The 8948-nt window shown below is 34.2% G+C and overlaps 1 pseudogene; it reads left to right on the top strand.

Annotated features, from left to right (window-relative positions):
• Nucleotides 1-4031: 4031 nt before the first annotated feature.
• On the top strand, nucleotides 4032-5109 carry LOC108477785 (uncharacterized; annotated as a pseudogene).
• The last annotated feature ends 3839 nt before the right edge of the window (nucleotides 5110-8948 follow it).

Below are 8948 nucleotides of genomic sequence, written 5' to 3'. Positions count from 1 at the left end.
CGGGAATTCTGTGAATGTTGGCATAGGTTTAATTATGTTAGTGGGCCTCTAGAAGGCCCAAGCTTAAGCTAGAACCTAGCAATTTTAGATAATTTTTGTTCCATAAGAAAAAAGGGGTGAAATTATGAAATAGAACCTATGTGAAAATGTTTGAAAATGCTATAGGCTAAATTGAAGTGGCCAAATAAATAGGAGTGCAAAATAGGAGGATTTACATGACAAACCTCCCATTTTACATGAAGTGGCCAGCCATCATGTTGTTGTAGACAATATGAGCACTTGATATCCATAATTCATGGTACAAATTGATAATGGGTTAGGTAAATGTTCCATGATAATGGATTAGGTAAATATTCCATGATAATGGGTTAGGTAAATGTTCTATGATAATGGTTTAGGTAAATGTTCCATGATGGGCATTTCATGTATTTTGTATTAAAGAATTAAATGGATGAAATATGAAATTTTATTAAAAGAAAAAGGGGTGAAAAGAACAAAGTTTTTTCCATCTTTGTTCATCATAGCCGAAAGTTAGAGAAGAGAAAGGAGAGGAGAAAGCTCTTGAATGTTTGGTCACTTGGGGAAGAAAATTGAAGGTAAGTTCATGGTAGTTTGCTTCTATCTTAATGTTCATGAGTTCTTCTTGATTCTACCTTAACTCTTGAAGCATATTTTGGTTTTTAGTTGTGCTGTGAGCATTTGGTCATGAATTAAAATGAAGGAAATGGTTGTTGTTTCATGTTCTTTTGATGAAAAATGGAAGATAGGTGAAGTTGAGCCAAACAAATGAACATGCATGTGCCTTAGATGCTAAAGGGAAAAATTGGCTAACATGTTGTGCTTTAAAATTATGAAAAAGGAGATTATACTTAAGTAAAATCATAGATATGTGATGATTGATTGGTGATATACATGTTTAAATAACATGCATGCAAGTTATGTGTGAAAAAGTTATTTGGTAATAAATCTGCTTGGGACAGAAGCAGTAACGTGACTTTGGAAAATCAACATAAATTGTGGGAGATGAATTAGAAGCTGAATAAATTATGTAATTAAAGCTTATTGAGTATAGTTTCTAATGAAATAAACAAGAACATATTTTGAATTCTGTACAATGATAAATTTGATTCGTAATGAAGAGTGGTCAGATTAGTCAAACAGTGAAACATGGGAAACTTTGAGAAAAATATGGTATTGATTGGCGAAACCAAAAATTCTGAAAATTTTATGGATAGAATATATATGAGTCTATTTTCAGGGAAATTTAACGGAACTTGATTTGGAATTTCATAGCTCCAGTTATAAATAATTTAGTGACTGTTGCTCAGGAAGACAGCTTGCAGTGAAATTATGATTATGTGGTAAACATTGACAAAAATTTGTTAATGAGTTGCTTATTGATTTCTTATAAGCTTACTATGATCTGTAGGTGTGGTTGGCCAAATATTGTAAGGGGTTAATACGTAGTTTGTATTTGAATAGTTAGATTAACGTGTTAGTAATCCAATTGTAGGCGGTTCGTGTATGGATCTCATCAGCATATCGTCGCAAACAGGTGTGTAACTAACACCCTCTTTCTCAGTCTAGATCGGCAAAAGTCGAAAAGCCGAAATGCCGAAAACCGATATTTTGTAGATTTGCGAGTGTGCGAATGCTCGTGAGGTAAATCGATTAATGTTTTAGGTAAGCTGCAATGTTTGGACTGCAAAGTGCATGATTTCTGTGCCCTCGATATTTTTGGGCTTAATGGGCCAAAATTGGAATGTGGGCCAACGGGCCCAATTCGGTAAGAACCCTCGATAGTGATTCTATTAGTACGTGAAAGGTAGGAATATGCATGAAAAACCCTAAAATAGATAAATTACTGAAATACCTTTAAAAGTGGAAAATTTACAGTTTTACCCTAGGAGATAAATTACCAAATACCCCTAGGTTAAATTGACCTAAGTGCATGTTTGATCGTTGTTATTTATCGCATGCCATGTTGTTATTATCTGATGCATGGGACCGGGATATTGACGAGGAAGTACTGAAAGTGGCTTGTCCACGTATTAGAGGCTTTGCCTCAATTTATCGTTAACCGAGCAAAGCAAGGTCGCAACTATGGAGTGTTAGGTTTGGGTGGGTTGAGCTATTCCCCACATGGAGTGTATGGCTGGTACGGTGGAGTGTAGTGGTTGGTGGGTTGAGTAGTCTCCCAAATGGGCTTGCATATGTTTACTTGATGTTGCATGTATTTTGAAATGGGCCTGTGAGCCATACTTATTATCTAAATAAAGGGCTAAGGCCCGCTTTATTATGTCTGAAAAGGGCTCGCCCAGACCACTGTTACTGAATAGGCTTAGGCCCAATAGGCTTGAGCTGACTTGGGCTTTGAATGGGTTTTCCTTACACACTGAGTTTCCCCAAACTCACCCCTTTTATTTTCATCCATGCAGAAATCCCCAACCATAGTGGGCTTGGAGTCGTGAGGGAATTGGAGTGGCCACCCGCTCGAAAGTTTGATTTTCTTCTGTGAACTGGACATCCTTTTATTTACGTTTGAAGTTTTGGTTTTTAAATGTAATAAGGCCGCTTAATTATTTTTGATGGTTTTAATATGTATTACTAAGATAGGTATTACTTATTTTAACTGTTGAAATTGGATAGCTTTAGGGCGCGTTTTCAAAAACAACAATTGATTTCAAAATAACACGACAACAAATAAAGCTTCCGCAATGAAAGTATTTTCCAAAATTAATCACTTTTCCTAAAAATGACTTAATCAAATCGGTTTCCTAAAAATATCCATGACGTTAAGGTGTGGCAATGGCGGTATGCATGTCTAGGATTGGATTCGAAGGGAGCTTAGTACTTAAGCAGTCCGATGGACTCACCACCTCTTTTCCAGTTTCCTACCTGGTGCGCAGCTTCCATTCACTTTAACCTATAATGAAATTATCTTTTGAAACACTAAATAAGTTTTTCTGGACTAATAATATAAAATGTTTTGAATGATTCGATGTGGCATGTCGGATCCGACCATAACGTCTGGGCCGGGTTTGGGGTGCTACATAAACAATCACTTCAAATTTTTACGTCAACAAATCTAATGATCTTAGCATGATCATCAACACCTTCAAAATAGTTTTGGTAACCTTCTACTCTCATCATATTCAAATTTCATGAATTCTTAAAAAAAAAAAAAAAGAGTAACGACTATATAGCTAAAAAAATCTAAAAACAAGGAATACCCCCAATGATTTGATTGTATTGTATTGTGATGAAGTCACTCACTGTTTGGAACTTTCCTCTTAAATAAAATATTTTTGATAGAAGGAAATTTTGATGTTTGATATTTTGGACCAAACCAATGCACTCGTATAGATTGTTAGACAAATCCAACGCACAATTAAGCTCAAAGCTAACTAGCACTAGTTTATACTTGCTATTTTTTTTCTTAAAAAATAAAAAAGGCGCATGTGTTTCTTTGACCTCGACGACTCCAAAAGAAGGTTCCAAAAAACAGAAGTTTTTGCTTGCTCGCTCGCTTCATGCCCTAATCTCCATTTGCTATACTCTCTTATTCAGTTCAAAAAAATTCTGAATTCAGTTTCATAGTTCATTATTTTAGGTGGGTTTTTGCTCTCTTTCTAATTTAGTTTGTTTTTCTTAACTGTTTCACTGCTTTTTCCTCCCCGAGGGAGTTATGGATGAAGTTGAAACGTCAGTGTTTGGAATTCGTTCATGGTTTATGTTAAGGTGTTTCCTTCTTTTGTTTAATATTCTGATTTGAGATGGGTAGATTTGTGGTCAGAGTTTTTGTTTTATTTTTGGGTTCTATTGATTTATTAGTTAATTTTACTGTTTAGTGTACTTATGCTATCCAGCTTGAAATTTGGAATTGGATGATTTTGGTGAAAACTATTTGACTTTGATCACCCTTTGACTTGCTATGTTAATAGATGAAATGACATTAGGAATTCTAGTGATTTTGATTGAGAAATAAGTTTAACTTTATATGGGTCTTGGCTAAAATTTTTAGATTTGGGATGATAGTGAGGAACTTGGAAACTGAAATACTAGGTGGTCAGAATTTTTTCAGAATAGATACTTTTGAGCTGAAATCTCAGATTGTAAGGAAGATTGGGCGTATAAAAACAGAGGAGGACTTCAATATACTTACTAGATTTTTGAGTCTTAGGATTGGGAAACCCAAGTTTGATAAGCTCTGTATTGATACAATAGGGAGAGAAAATTTCGTCTTCATAATAATCTCATGAGATCAATTGTTAGAAATGCTTCGCTTTCAAAAACTCCTCCATCGATGGAGAACAAGTTTGAAGCTTCTTTAAGTGTTAAAGCGTCAAATGGGTACCAAAGAAGCAATCTTCAGTCACTGTGCAAAGACTTTCCTCAATCCCCTCGTAAGAGTCGGACTCCGAATCTTCGTGATTGTAAGTTGAGGGATCGCTCAATTCCTTTAGGGCTTCATGGGAGTAGCCATAACAATACTACCTATGAGGATGCAATTCGTAAAGTTCAAGAACAACATAGTGCTACTGAGTTGCTTTCTTCGGGTAGCAGGCCGCCTAGCTCTATCAAGGATGGAGAAGAGGTCGATCAAGCTACGAGAAGTCTGAGCACTTACAGTAGAAGTCCTGTTAGAGCTCCACTTGGCATCACTTTGAACACTAAAGGAATGCAAAATGTACTATGGAACAGAGCAACATCTACTTTCGAAACTTGTTATTGCTAGGGTGAACTACTTAACAGCGGTTCTTTGAGGAAGAGGTCCGAACAGAAGTTAGAGATGGAGGGACTAAATATCTCTATGGATTGTGCCAATTTGTTGAACAAGAGCCTTGATGTTTACATGAAGAGATTGATCAAACCCTATTTGGAATTGGCTTGCTTGAGATCAGGAAAGAAACTTACTGACCAAGGTCACAATTGGTCCATGGCCTGTTTGAATGGGATGCAACCCATGAGATATGCATCAAAACAAAGTGGGCCCATTTTGCATCAATCTTAGACTTTCGAGTTACGATGGAGTTGAATCCCTTGCTTGTTGGAGTGGACTGGCCAACATAACTGGAGAAGGCATGCCTACTTGCTTTAGAAGAGTGAGCTAGAACTAATCGGCTTCATGATTTGCGTTCAACCATATTCTAGCCATAGCAATTTTGAGTTATTTCAGTTTTGAATTCCACTCCAACATTGATCTCGAGCATACCATTTTTATAGAATAGATGAAGTAAATAAGTACAAACACAGTAGTTTTGGATAATGCTGATTACTTTGTAAATATTTTGTAACATCTCGAAATAGGGCCTAAATGGAATAGTATTTACGAAACCACAAATCTGAGATAGAAAAGTTTATTTCGATTAATTTTTATGATTTATCGAGTGATTAGATGCATGTGTTAGAGTATTGATAATAAATTTTATAGATTGCATGTTTAATTTGCCTATTAGGGTTATTTGCAGAAGTTGCTGTAACAGCCCGATTTAGGGCCTAAACGGAACGATGGTTTTAGAACCACGAATTCAAAGTTGAAAGATTTATCCCGATTAAGTTTTAAGTTTTATTTATTGATAAAATATTGTGTAAAAATACCGTTAAGTAATTTTATTGATAAAGTGCTTAATTGGACTTTTAAGATTAAATTGCAAAAGTTGAAAAATATGTATTCTAATTCATAAGTACTTGATTGAAATGGGGGTTTAAAGAGGAGGTCCTTAAATGGTAATTAGACCATTATATTTCGTTTGGACAAAAATGGACATGAATAGGATAAAATTTTTCAAAAAAGCCTTAAGGGTATTTTAGTCATTTGGTAATTAAAAGAAATACAAAGGGAAAATAAAGCCAAAATTGACTCATCTTTTTCATGGAGGCCGAAATTAGCATGGGGGAAGCCATGGCTAGGGTTTTCAAGCTTTCCAAGCTCAATAAATATGAAGGCTGAAATTATGTTAAACAACTTTTGCTAAGCGGTTTTAAGCAAAGATGAGTAAAACGGCTTAATCGGTAAGTTATTAACTATGTGTTAGAGTGAGAATTTGATGTTTCTATAGAAGGAAAAAATGATCAGAATGTCATAAAACATGAGAATAAGGGATGAAGTTTAATTCCCGAGCCTAGGGGCAAAAGTGTAAATATGCAAAAGTTTAGGGGCAAAATTGTAATTTTGCCAAAGTTTGAGTTAAGGACTGTTTTGAATATTAAATTAATTAAATAAGTAAAATATGATGTTTTAGATCCCGAAAAATGAGATTTGAATCTAGAATGGGAGAAAAATAAAAAATCGAGAAAGTTGGTAAAATGGCCGTTTTAGTATCAATGTAAGTTCATATGTATAATAAGCATTAATTTATGCATGTTTCAATGTAAAATTGATATATTTACTATGATTACCGAGGTGTTGAAAGTAAGTATAATTATGATGATTTAAATGTTCAATATTAATTCGACATGGAAATGATAAAGTATGTAAGTTTGTATGTAAATAATACATTATCTTTATTATGTTTTTGTATTTCAGCATATTTTATGTATTGTAGCTAATTTTTGAATCATAATTGACTATTGGAAGTATGGAATCAAGTATTAGAAAGAGAGAGAAATCCCGGTTGAACCTTCGAAAAGATTGGATGATACAGATGGTATGTAGCTAGGTCACATGTATGGTGTTGAGTGCACATCGTGTGTACAAGAGAGCTACGAGACATTATGATGTAGCTAGGTTGCATGGGTGATACTATGTGTACACCATGTACACAAGAGAGCTATGGGATATATGTAGCTAGGACTCATGCGTGGTTCTAGGTGAAAGACACCATGTAGACAAGAGAGCTACGAGATAAACTGGCTAGGTCACATGGGTGGTACTAAGTGTTCACCATGTGTACAAGAGAGCCAAAATTATGTGTACAATCGAGCTAGGTCACATGAGTGGTGCTAAGTGAAGGCCATTATGTGTACAAGAGAGCCTCGATTTTAAAGGTGGGCTGTGTGCGATACCATCGCGTATATGTTATTATTCCGAAGCGTTCAACTGGGAAATTGATTAAATGAAATTGTGTATGACTTTGTGATGATAAGTGTAAGTATATACGTGTGTAACTTATGAGCAATATGCTCGATATGTGATTGGAAATTGAAAAGATTGTTATGGGAAAGTGATGAATACAATTGAAGTGTGAAAGATCAAAATTGACAATAAAACTGTTCTAGATAATTGTAGTGATGTGAATCTAAAATTTACCAAAAATAGTATAAATTGAATCAGAGACTGAATGAGATATCAAATTAGAGTTTAATTAGTCTATTTTCATATAACAAAAACAGAGCAAGCAAAGGAATTCTATATTATGAGATACTTAAGTTTTTGAGAGACTGGTTTAGAATGACTACGTGATCCCCTATTATGACTTTGAAAAATCATTAAAAATTGTAAAGAAATAATTAGGGGATATAATTTATATGCTTGAAATTCTTAATGAGTCTAGTTTGAAATGAAATAAACGAGAACATCCTTTGAATTCTGTACGAGGAGAAAATTGATTCATAGTGAAGAGTGGGTAGAAACAGTTGAGCAAAGGAAACAGGGTAACTTCAATGAATAAACTGTACTAATTGGCTGGACAAAAAATTTTGAAAATTTTATGGTAAGAATATATGTAAATCTAGTTTCAAGGAAAATTAACGATTTGTAATTTGGCATTCTGTATCTCCAGAAATAAATAATTTAGTTGCTGGTACTGCTAGACAACTTATTCGAACCTATTTATGATTGTAATAGTGAAAGTATGTGTGTTTGTGATGGTAATATTCTGGGAACATATTGTGACTTTGTTTAAAGTATGATAATGTATTGTTTATTAATATTTACATACTTACTTACTAAGCTATAATGCTTACTCCCTTTCTTTCCTTTTTCCTATAGTGTCGTAAATGTTAGCTCAAGTTGGAGGTTGCCGGAGGTTAAATCACACTATCAAACTATTGATCGATATATAAAGGTTTTAAAGTATTTTATGTCTTTGGCATGTATGGAGACTCGTTTAAATGTTATTAAGTTGCTAGGAATTGGCTTAAAATACTGACCTATGTTATTTGAAGGTCTCTATTGTATAAAGTCATTTAATGTAGATAGTCTTGATTATGTTATTAATTAAATGATACAATTTATCAATGTGCATGCTTGCCTATATGTGTGGTTGAATTAAAGCATGATATGGGCCTTACAAGCTCTTTTTAAGAGACAGCTTGAATGTGTTTGAAAAAGTTTTAAATTAGAGTGAAATCATGAATCGCTTTTTATACGATGATTAGTGATTAGGTCTGTAATGCCTCGTACTGCTCCAAATCAAACACGGGTAAGGGTGTTACATTTAGTCGTATCAGAGCTATGGTTTAGTCGGTTCTCGGACTTACCTAGTATGTGTAAGAGTTAAGCTATACATGCCATATTACTACCTGTGATAGTGTGATGCCTTCTGATCCCGATGAAATAGTTCTGTTGAGACAGAAGTGTTTTCCAACCAAGCTACCATCGACAGTGTAAAAATTTGTATAATTTGGTGGATATATTGGTGTACTTAAACTGATCTTGTTGACTTGTGATGATATGTGTGAGATCAAGTGTAAAATGAAATAGACATAAGTGGAGAAATATAGAAAAGTCAAAAGAAACAAAAGTTTACCTCGTTATAAACTCATCCATGTTCGTTTGACTTTGACATGATATTATGTGTCTAACTTATTTGACTAAGTGAATGTGATAAATAGATTTACTCAAATTTGTGGAATGTATGTTTGAGTGCATTTGTTTTAAAATATGAATATGTGTGTAAGTCTGTCTAAAGTGAATTATATAACTGTGATAATATTAAGATGAAATGAGACTCGTAAAAGGTAAGAGTACTAGTTCATGATGTTTATGTGATAATAAATAAGTC

Source organism: Gossypium arboreum, chromosome 12 (genome assembly GCF_025698485.1).
Source record: "Gossypium arboreum isolate Shixiya-1 chromosome 12, ASM2569848v2, whole genome shotgun sequence".
Taxonomy (NCBI): Eukaryota; Viridiplantae; Streptophyta; class Magnoliopsida; order Malvales; family Malvaceae; genus Gossypium; species Gossypium arboreum.
Note: the sequence above shows the minus strand (reverse complement) of the source record. Positions and strands in the feature narration are given on the sequence as shown.